Genomic DNA, 11,888 nt, shown 5'->3' with positions numbered 1-11,888 from the left:
ATCTAGCAACCTTTCGGTTATGGCCCAATGCTCTAACCCCTAGGCTACCTGCCGCCCCGGTTATCTTCGAGCGGGTGAGGTGTGCGATGACGGGACTGGGGCTTGGCATCCTCTCTCACATCAAAACATACCTGCAGACGAGAGAGATGGAGAGAGAGAGATGGCATGAATAAGCCTTTTGTGTTTTTAATTCTAACACGGTCAGTCATCATAATCATCAGGTGGTGAAATACAAAACTGACCTTGCATCATTAACTCTGGGACTACTACATCTCTGTCTGTATTTCAATGTAAAGCATCTCTTTAATAATACTTCCTGTTGACCCAAGTGACCTCTCACCTCTGATCATGCTGTGTCCTCTGTTTCAAGCAGTTTAGTAGCGGGATGGGTTCACCGACACAGCTGATATAACCTAGGGGATTTAGGGAGAAGGGGGGAGAGGGATGAAGTGAAGGAGGGTGACTGTAATTGAGGAAATATGGTAGTTAAAGAGACAGTGCTCAACAGGAATCTGTGTATGTGTGTGTGGCCTCACCTAGTGTCTGGATTGCCTCCCCTGCTGCGTTGTTGGCCCCCATCCTTGCATCATCCTGCAGAGCAGCAGACCTCTCCTCTGGCACACGGCGTGGGGCTGCAGGTTCCCTCCTGGTCCTCGTGTCCATCCTCATGAAGTTATGCAGGACACAGGTAGCCTTCACACATGCCTGAATTCCCCCACGAGGAAATCCCAGATGGTCCTGGCCACACTCGTGACAATACAGTTACCGTGCAGTGCCCTACACGGTAACTGTAGGCAATCGTTTTGAAAGAATCTCCAGTTGCAAGGTACAGTATCTGTAGGAATATGGAAGATAATGTCATTATTAGACTTTTATATCCCCAGGTTATTGTGGATTACTAAGGTATAATATCTTTTATAACAAATCATGATAACATTGGACAGATAGATGCATGTGCAAACACGTGCATGTGTAGCATGTGACAACAGCAGAATCATATTAAGGCCTTCATACAAACTTGCTATGCTGAATTCTTGACACCCAAATCGAATGTGCTGCTATATGTTGCCAGCACACCCAGAAGCGAGCCACTCTGGGCGGCCGGAGCGGCACGCGGCAATTTACCACGTACTAATGTACACAAGCCGCTAGCGTGAGACACACGGGCTACCAACAGTTTACTACACAACATACCCTTAGTATTTATTTCTTAGCTGCTGTATACATATCTCCCTGGTATTTTTGGACATACCGTTGTTGTGCTGTGCTCAGTTGAACGTGGCGCGGTGGTCCTTCTTGTGGGAAAACTTTGTCATCAAGTCTGACATTCTCTGGATTTATGGTGCATTCAAGACTGGGAACTCGAAGAAAAAAAAAGTTGAAAAAGAATGTCTGTGATCTTCATGTCGGAGCTCTAGAAAGAGGCCCGAGTTCCCGGACTATTTTCCCAGTCCGAGTTCCCAGTTGTGTTGAATGTACCGAAGTCTGAGATTTTCCAATTCTGAGTTTCTAGTTGTTTTGAACGCGGCAGAAGTCATGCTGGATTGACAGCATGGCCAATGTATTCCACCTTTTCTGACACATAGTTTTGCATGTGAATGTTTATCCTTTTAAGCTTGGAAAAGAGACCCTATCAGACAGATGTTTTAAACCCTTTAACCCTGACTTGGACCACACACCCTCTCCACCGAATAACATGCAGGGGAAGCAAAATAGTGATTGCTTTGCTACGCTTGCAGTTAGCCACTGATTAGTTCTAAACCACTCATTATTTTATTTGTGATTTCGGACTTGTGTAATGTTTATGTCCAATGGCCGAAGAGCACCGTTACGTTTTATCTATAATTTCTCTTCATTTGACAAGGATTGAAAGAGATTTTCCAGTAGATTGTCGACGTGATTCAAGATGATGACCGCTTGTCTAGCTTGCTAGCTAAGATTGTGAAAGTATCATGTTGACATGATCAGTCCTTCAGCCTTCTTGGATGGGCACTTCTATGGCAGCACCCAAGGGGGCGTGAACTGCCTAGCTTTCCCTGTAGATTCGGCGGTGACATAATGTCCCAATGAGTGACATAACACTGAGCCAATCACGGCGCAACTTGAGAAGATTACCAACGCCTATGCTCTGTATTTCCGCTGGCTGCCCCTCCACCACAGAAAGGACTGAGCTAGACTGAAACACCTGCATTTTGGAGCTGTCTTACTGAAGAAAGAGACCATGTTTGTATGTGGCTTTATTAGCTCAAGGACATTGTTTGCAAACTGAAATGTGACATGAATTAATGCCAAAATAACATGCAAAACAGGTGGGGCTCAAAACAGGTGGGGCTCTGCCTGAAAGAAAAACAAAATGAAGCACTGGATATCGCCTTATTAGCTGACTAGCCTAATAGGCCTACAGAAAAGTCTACCCAATTCACCTAAACTAAAGGCAAGGCCAAGGCCTTGTGACGATGTGCCTGCCTGTGAACTATTTTCCTCTGTTTCTACCCACAAACAAGTTGTTTGCTAGATTATGTTTAATACATTGTGTTATAACAAATACCAGAGTCTGGTTACTATTAGGCTATCATTTATTTACAAATGTTTACTTTTGGTATTTTGTTGGTTTGGTACTGCCAACCTGCTCCATACTCTCTCACCACCGCTGGCATGGCACCTTGGTGTGAACGCGCCACTGAAGTCATACTTTTGGGCACAGGGTGCCCGCCTCTCATTATCAGAGACTGTGTTAGCACTGTTCGTTAAAAATTTACCTGTTTAAAGGAGTGAATGGTTTATTAGAAGTTAGGGTAGGTCTTTTAAGATGCCCGTTCTCCATGTAGTTGTTTGCTAAAGTAACATGTTGTTGGTTATTCACTCCTACACAAATGTAAGTTTAGCATATGAAATGTTTACGGCAAAATGTGTATATTCATTGGACAATATAAATTGGGAATTCATCTTACCAGGACAGTGGACGTCACATTCTTCTTCTTTGGAGTTTAACGGCAGTTGGCATCCATTATGTTGCATTACTGCCCCCGACTGAACAGTAATATAAATCCATTTTACTTTGTGATACAAAATGGGAAAAGGGGGGGGAATGTAAAAAAATATATATATATCCCTACACTCATTAAAAATCCACTACCCCATTCCACTACTTTGACCCTATCTGCTCCTGCACCATGCCAACGGCCTTGGAGGACAGGACACCACCACTCGACACGCCCTGTAACTCTTCTGAAGTCAAATCTCATATACCCAAATACTTCTCTGCAGCTGCCACCACAACATCTATTTTCTGTGATTTGCGTTCCATTTCTGCAGTACAGTTGTTAACCATTGCTATGAACGCTAAGAAGCCAACCTTACTGAAGCATATATCAGTCGTTGGCCTAGCCCTCGGTGCTGGCACAGATCTACTACCCTTGACCCATCCTCCTCTACTTTCTTCACTGCTTCAGAATACAACACTTTCTGCACAACTCTGACTCTAGTCACCTCAACCTGCCTCTCGCGCACCGGACACTCCCGATCCCCAGCAACGTTTGTATTTATTATGGATCCTGTCATGGAATATTCTAATCAAGTGAGAGAGACTTTGTCATTTCTTCAAACAATCGTCTTTATTCAATATCGATTCATTATTGCAATAATGAGGCTGGTCAACCCCCCACCTTGAGTGTTAGTAACCTAACCTTTACACAAATGCAGAGTACTATATATAGATGACACTCAGAATGCTTCGTCATGATTGGTTCCACCTATCCCATGTAGATTGGGGCATCATCCGGCCGTTTTCTGCACAGGGTTGTTGTCTTAACCCCACCCTGGTTCAGTTTCCCAGATGCAAGGACGATTTAGAGACAATAAGGGATTGTTCTACTCCTAAACTATCCCTAGCAAAACACATTCTTGTCTATGTAATGCAGTGTTTAACTCATTTGTCAGCTCAAACCATCTCCAGTGACCACATGCCCAGATTAGCTGCAGGGAACTACTGTAGAGTGGAGACCATAAAAACACAGATACTCGTAGGACAGAAATGACTTACTATTAGTTAAATATCAATTGTTAACCAGTAATATCAAATAAATACGTAATTTTCCCCCTCACAATCCCCATTAGCCCTGGGGTCCGGCAAAATTAGGGCAGTTAAACAATGGGCATCCCTATAGTAGACACACACAACTTTATCCACCGAAACTACACAATCCTCTATCCCATGCCCTCCTGCACATTCCCCCCACATTTTGGAATCTCCCTCCAACAAACTGCTGCGACAGGACCACCCAGGGGGCATCTTTGTGACAACAATTTTGGACCCCCTTGTTGCCCCCCTAAATGTGGAGTATGAAATAATTTTTGCTATCGTTCTTTTTTACATCCGTTATTAGACAGTGGCAACGCGGAACACTAATGATTATGAACATGGTATTTTGCCTGCTAATGCCTGCAATGCAGTGAAGAAAACTATATGACAACAATAAAGTCTAATGTAACTGGCCCCTCTAACAGTACAACTGGCCCCAGCTTGGCCCCCCCAGTTTAAATGGTCTAGAACCGCCACTACTTCTGTACCGAGGAGTTTTGTTAAGAGCCCCGATGCTCAGTCTGAACATTAACATGCATCGCTTGCCGTATGGTTTCAGAAGCATAAGGACTTTATCTTTCATATCAGTGAGAAATAATTTTCATAAAACAAAAGGTTAAATTAATACACACATTTATAGGGTTATGGTTCACACATGGCCATATTTCCATGTTACAGCGCTTGTTTACAGAAGACAGATGGAAGACAGAGTGGACTAGCTGTGATAATTAGCTATCTGCGTCTCTGAACACCTTTGTGTAAATGACTAAACAGGAGGACCACAAAGGTGTTGTTACTGAACAATACTGTTGGCTGCAACTGTGTTAAAACAGTGTGTACAGTAAATGTTTATTTTGCATTTGTGAATTATTTTAATATGATGAAAGTAGAGGGATTTATGTTCTAGAACCGTACCGCAATTGAGAATCGAGTCACGTTTATGTTGAGTATTTGTCTGTTTTGGCTTCTAAAGCCAAATCGCCTTTAAACAGAACATGTAAAGTCCTTGGACTATAGGAGTAAGGTTAGGCTCCTTTAGTTCATTATTGGGCTAAGACCACACGTCTTCTACATCGATGCATCCTTACAACTTTATATTAAATGTAATATATAAAACAATGGCAACGATGAACTAAATACTCCAAAATGAAAAACATTTCCAAGAGTTGTAAACAGATGTTTGGGGTGGTGGAATCTATTGATCAAACTAAGTTTAGCAAGGTCTCCAAGGTAGGCTATCTATATCACCTTTACCTTAAATGGCCAATGCAGTCCACAACGGGTCCTAATTGGTTGTTCTCCAGTTCAGAGTCCACTGATGTTCCTCTTGAATATCAATAGCCAACGAGCATCAACCCCCCAACCCTTATTTGATTGGCAAATGTCCAGCAGATAATGGCTGCGATTCAAACTCACAAAAGACACACCCTCCTCCACTTACCCTCTCCTTATGCCCTTGGGGGAATCCCCGCGGCCATCTTTGTCGTTGGTCCAAATGATTAGCTAAGCAAGGGAAGTCGGTGTAACCGACATGAAAGGGCTAGTTAGAGACTTGAAGTAGGGTTTCCGTTGCAAGGGCCGCGGCTCTTGTGGCGCGATGGGTAACGATGCTTCGTGGGTGTCAGTTGTTGATGTGTGCAAGGGTCCCTGGTTCGAGCCCGGGTTGGGGCGAAGAGAGGGACGGAACCTACATTGGCAACGTAAACCCCTCACTCCTCATTTTTTGTTTATGTTCACTTCGGGACCTGAAAAGCCCCATAATTCAATTTGCGATGCTTGTACATTCGCAAAAAAAAGTCAGCCAAAACTTAAAACCAACATTAATATGGAGAAGTCAACATATGAGTAAGTAAAAACGAATGTAAATAAGTTAGAAATTGTGCTACTAATGCACATGACAGCTCAAACACGTATCATAAAAGTAATGATGTTTTGTTTGGTTAGCTTTTGGAAACGTTAACTTGCGTACATAACTCCCTGACGTCACACTTACACGGAACCCAAACCGGATGCGCGCATGCGCTATCGTGCATAAATGAATTTTGTCCCCCTAATTTGTCCTATTTAGTTAGCTTGCTGTTGCTAGCTAATTTGTCCTGGGATATAAACATTGAGTTGTTATTTTACCTGAAATGAACAAGGTCCTCTACTCCGACAATTAATCCACACATAAAACGGCCAACCGAATTATATGGTGATTGGCATCTACACTTTCATAGTATTACCACGACAACCGGCAAAACATTTCGTCTTTCAATCACCCACGTGGGTATAACCAATGAGGAGATGGCACTTGGGTACCTGCTTGTATAAACCAATGAGGAGATGGGAGAGGCAGGACTTGCAGCGCGATCTGCGTCAGAAATAGAAAGGAGTTCTATTTTAGCCCTTGGCATCGCAGACGCTCGTTGGCGCACGCGCGAGCAGTACAATAATTGAATAACATGGATTTCTACATCTATTTTTCAACGCTCGTGCACGCGACGTGTCCGGTCTGGTCAGCATGTTAGGGTTGCAAATGGTCAGACACTTTCTGGTACATTTCTGGAATTTTTCCATGGGAAGTTAAGCTGTGGAATTTGGGGAATTTTGCTTAAATTCATCAAAAAAGTTAGCTTATAACAAGTGAACTTTTTTTGTGGAATACACAAGGCAATTCTAGGTCTTGTGGCATATTTTTGTTAAACTATCCCCAATTCAATGGAATTGCAACCCTCTACATGCACAGTGCATTCTTCCATCACATGTACAGCTGATTCTCAAGATCTTGCACACTAATGAGATGCTATTGAGCCCACACCTCTACACTGTCTGAGCCAAGGACTACATGCTTTCTGGTAAATTTAGATTACAATACTGGGTGGGGTGAATATATTCTATAGGACATACATTCTTTTTTGTTAACTAGTAAATAGTAGCCTACAGCAAAGTGTGTTTAAATAATTTCTAACTTGTTAACAATTTCTGCTAGTTAGTTTTTGCTACCATATGGGTTTTAGCTTGCTTGAGCCATGCTAACTGAGGAGTGTTAATTCACCTGTTTCCTTACATGTTTCATTTTAAAACATTTCTCTTACAAAGGAGGTGTTTAATCTAACGGCCTGTCTATTTATCTGTACTTGGAATTGTATTTGGGTTTTTTTACAATTTTTTTTCCTAATCTTTACAGGAAAATGCCATGGGCACTATCTGATGTGTGGAGACATTTCACTGCAGCTAATGTAGAAGGAAAAGCTGTGTACATTTGCAAATTCTGTGCCAAATCACATGTGAAGAATGCAACAAAGATGCAGAATCATCTGGCCAAGAGCATAAAGTTCCCTCAGCGCTCACAACAAGCAACCTCTGACAAAAGTTCCTCTACTTCTATTTGAGGTGAAAATTATGAATCAGACACCTTATCGATAGCACCAGCTCATGGTCCTCCTGGAATCAGATTTTTTTTGGACTCAATGGAGGAACGTAGTCAGAGAAATGCTGATGAATGTCTTTCTCGAGCTGTGTATGCAACTGGTTCACCTTTGATGCTCACAGGCAATGTATATTGGAAGAGATTTCTGAATGTTCTTCGCCCAGCAGACACCCCTCAGACCAGACATGCTTTATCTACTCATTTACATTTACGCCATTTAGCAGACGCTCTTATCCAGAGGGACTTACAAATTATTTGCTGGATGCAGAGTTCAACAGAGTTCAATTGAAGGTCAAGCAAATCATAGAGAAAGCAGACTATATTGCAATCATCTCTGATGGGTGGTCGAATGTTCGTGGGCAAGGAATAATTAACTAAATCATCTCCACCCCTCAACCAATATTCTACAAGAGCACAGACACAAGGGACAACAGGTCTCTACATTGCAGATTAGCTGAAGGCAGTCATCATTCACCTTGGACCACAGAAGGTATTTACACTGGTGACAGACAATGCTGTGAACATGAAGGCTGCTTGGTCTAAAGTGGAGGAGTCCTACCCTCACATCACACCCATTGGCTGTGCTGCTCATGCATTGAATCTGCTCCTCAAGGACATCATGGCACTGAAAACAATGGATACACTCTACAAGAGAGCCAAGGAAATGGTTAGGTATGTGAAGGGTCATCAAGTTATATCAGCAATCTACTTCACCAAGCAAAGTGAGAAGAATAAGAGCACCACATTGAAGCTGCCCAGCAACACCCGTTGGGGTGGTGTTGTCATCATGTTTGACAGTCTCCTGGAGGGGAAGGAGTCTCTCCATGAAATGACCATATCACAGTCTGCCGATATAGACAGCCCCATCAAGAGGATCCTCCTGGATGATGTATTTTGGGAAAGAGTGGTAATCAGCTTTAAACTCCTGAAACCTATAGCAGTAGCCATTGCACGGATTGAGTGAGACAATGCCATCCTGTCTGATGTTCAGACTCTGCTTGCAGATGTAAGAGAAGAAATCCGTACTACCCTGCCCACTTCACTGTTGCTCCAAGCAGATGAACCTGCAGTTCTGAAATACATCAAAAAGTATAAAGACTTCTGCCTGAAACCCATACATGCTGCAGTGTACATGTTGGACCCCAAGTATGCTGGCAAGAGCATCCTGTCTGGTGCAGAGATCAACAAGGCCTATGGTGTCATCACTACCGTGTCTCGCCACCTTGGCCTGGATGAGGGCAAGGTTCTTGGCAGTCTGGCGAAGTACACTTCCAAGCAAGGGCTTTGGGATGGAGTTGCAATATGGCAGTCGTGCCAACATATCTCATCAGCCACCTGGTGCAAGGGACTTTGTGGATCTGAGGATCTTTCCCCTGTTGTCTCCATCATCCTCCAAATCCCACCAACATCAGCCGCCTCAGAGCGCAACTGGTCCTTGTTTGGGAACACACACACACCAAAGCACGCAACAGGCTGACCAATACAAGGGTTAAAAAATTGGTGGCCATCCAGGCAAATTTGAGGCTTTTTGAGCCTGACAACGAGCCATCCTCAACAAGGTTGGAAAGTGACAGTGAAGATGAGGCCTCAGAGTCTGATGTTCAAGAGGGGGACATTGAGGAGGTCCAGGGAGAAGACATGGAAGCCTAAGAGGAAGACACCCAAAGCTTTAGTTTCTAGACTATCATTGAAGTAGCCTCGTCTATTTATTTTTTGGTAAAATTACTTCACCACCAGAGCACTACACAGCTGATTCAAATAACCAACTCATCATCAAACTTTGATTATTTGAATCAGCTGTGTAGTGCTAGGGAAAAAACCTAAACATGCACCCAGGCGGGGCCCCAGGACCGAGTTTGGGAAACCCTGTTCTAGAGCGTACATTATTTATGTGGTAATGCCCGAGAAGCCGGTGTTCGGAGGAAATATTGGCACTAGTGTTGTTATGCCCGAGACGAAGTCCAAACACCGGCTTCGAGGGCATTAACTAAATGTTAGTCTAAAAGAAATGTGAGATAATGTCTAGATGCTTTTTATAGTGGAGATCAAGTTTATAAATTGCCTGGCTGGGCTGATGAGACAGTGAATTGCACAGTCAAAGTAAATGGGCATTTTAACATCATAAATTTAGCCGGTAGTAACTTGTGGAATAGACAATGGCTGGAATGCGGTATTAACCAATCAGCATTAAGGATTAGACCCACCCGTTGTATAAATTCAATATAATACACGAGTTGAATCAAAACACGTTATCACCCTAATTCATGAGTTGAATGCTTGGAGTCTTCACAGATCGTGTGACATAAAACACTACCTTTCTTTCCTTACATCATTTACATTTATGACAATGTTATTTCTAATTATTAAGCGTTTAATAACTGAAATAGAACATAAACACTTAAACCCTGTACGATTCCTGCATCTTGGAGAACTCAGAAAATGCACTGTAAGTGTAACTAACGATACTTATGTAACATTTCATTATGTTTCTCCATGAAAACAATTATCATTAGCACACAAGTCCAAAATTATGTAGGCCTAGGCCATTGCGAAATCACATGCTTCTAATCGCAAGAGTCAACCATAGGCCAACCGTCATTAATGTTGGATCGGTTGAATACACATGTGTGTCTAGCTGTAGGATAGTTGTCTAGTGATATTCGTGACCATCATCAGCTGATCCAGGAAAGAAAACAAACATTAATAGAAAATAATAAAGCTAAATAAATTCTTCTTCTGGCCAAGGACGGCACTGAGAACACCATTATCCCTCAGCACCTGGAAAACAAAACAATCAGCGCTCTAAACAGCTGGCTAGCAAAAGCAAACAATGATAAATCAAAGGATAAATCTAATGTATTGGAATAAAGGGAGCGCATGGCAAACAAATTGTGAAAATGAGCAAGTACAAAGGAAAATCTATGAGTTTAAAGGAGCTCAGTTGAGGCTGAAATACACAGCACTAGTGAGTGGATAAAGCTGTGGACCGGGAAAAGGTTTGTGCAGCCACGTAGAAATAAATTGTTTAAACCATAAGAGGGTGGGGGTGTACATTTCATTTGGAAGCTTTTATTTTAATATTTATGAATGTAAAACATATGTCCCGCTGCATTATAAACAAATGTTTTTTTTTTAATTAGCAGTGGTGGAAAAAGTACCCAATTATCATACTTGAGTAAAAGTAAAGATACCTTAATAGAAAATGACTCAAGTAAAAGTGAAAGTCACCCAGTAAAATACTACTTGAGTAAAAGTTTAAAAGTATTTGGTTTGAATATATATAAGTATCAAAGTAAATGTAAAAGTATAAATCATTTAAAAGTCCTTATATTAAGCAAACCAGATGGCACCATTTCAAAAATATATATATATGCCTAGCCAGGGGCACACTCCAACACTCAGAAATCATTTACAAACTAAGCATTTGTGTTTAGTGAGTCTGCCAGATCAGAGGCAGTAGGGAAAGCTAGGGATGTAATTTTGATAAGTGCGCGAATTGGACCATTTTCCTGGCCTGCTAAGCATTCAAAATGTAACAAGTACTTTTGGGTGTCAAGGAAAATGTAAGGAGTAAAAAGTACACTATTTTCTTTAGGAATGTAGTGGAGTAAAAGCAAAAGTTGTCAAAAATATAAATAGTAAAGTACAGATACGCCCAAAAAACTACAGAAGTAGTACTTTAAAGTATTTTTACTTGTAGTAACCCACCCATTAAATGAGCGTCATTTAGAGCCCCCCCAAAAGTTTGTCTTTTGTTGCATTTAGGGGAGCTAATGTCCCCCGTAATTCATACCCTGGTTAGCTATCTTTTTCACTGAGAGACACTGCTCCCGAGTGGCACAGCGGTCTAAAGCACTGCATCGCAGTGCTAGAGGTGTCACTACAGACCCAGGTTCACTCCCGGGCTGTATCACAACTAGTCCCATAGGGTGACGCACAATTGGCCCAACGTTGTCCGGGTTTGGCCGGGAGGGCTTTACAAGTAGGCCGTCAATGTAAGTAAGAATGTGTACTTAACTGACTTGCCTAATTAAATAAATATTCAATAAAAATAAATAAAACACAAATGTTGGCCTTACTAGATAGCAAGCAGGGATGAAAATAGATATCTTCCTGTATTTTTTTCTTCTACTGCATCATTGATTGTATGTTGTTTTACTCCATGTGTAACTCTGTGTTTTTGTATGTTGTCGAACTGCTTTGCTTTATCTTGGCCAGGTCGCAATTGTAAATGAGAACTTGTTCTCAACTTGCCTACCTGGTTAAATAAAGGTGAAATAAATAAAAAATAAAAATGGCGAATGCACCTAAAAAAAAGTATGGGCATAACAGGCCAGCCATGGACCTTCAGCAGCCCTACAAGGAGGCAATAAATTGCCTAAACTAGAATAGTGG

The 11,888-nt window shown here is 42.0% G+C and overlaps 1 long non-coding RNA gene across 1 annotated transcript; it reads right to left on the bottom strand.

Annotated features, from left to right (window-relative positions):
• LOC115200865 (uncharacterized) lies at positions 1-617 on the bottom strand. The gene is made up of 3 exons (XR_003879623.1): positions 537-617; positions 341-413; positions 1-131 (listed from the first exon to the last, which is right to left on the bottom strand). It is a non-coding gene; the product is annotated as an uncharacterized LOC115200865 (long non-coding RNA).
• Between the last annotated feature and the right edge of the window lie 11,271 nt (positions 618-11,888).

The sequence above is a fragment of the Salmo trutta genome, chromosome 10 (assembly GCF_901001165.1).
Source record: "Salmo trutta chromosome 10, fSalTru1.1, whole genome shotgun sequence".
Classification (NCBI taxonomy): Eukaryota; Metazoa; Chordata; class Actinopteri; order Salmoniformes; family Salmonidae; genus Salmo; species Salmo trutta.
The sequence above is the reverse complement of the archived record's forward strand: the minus strand, read 5'-3'. Positions and strand labels throughout refer to the sequence as shown.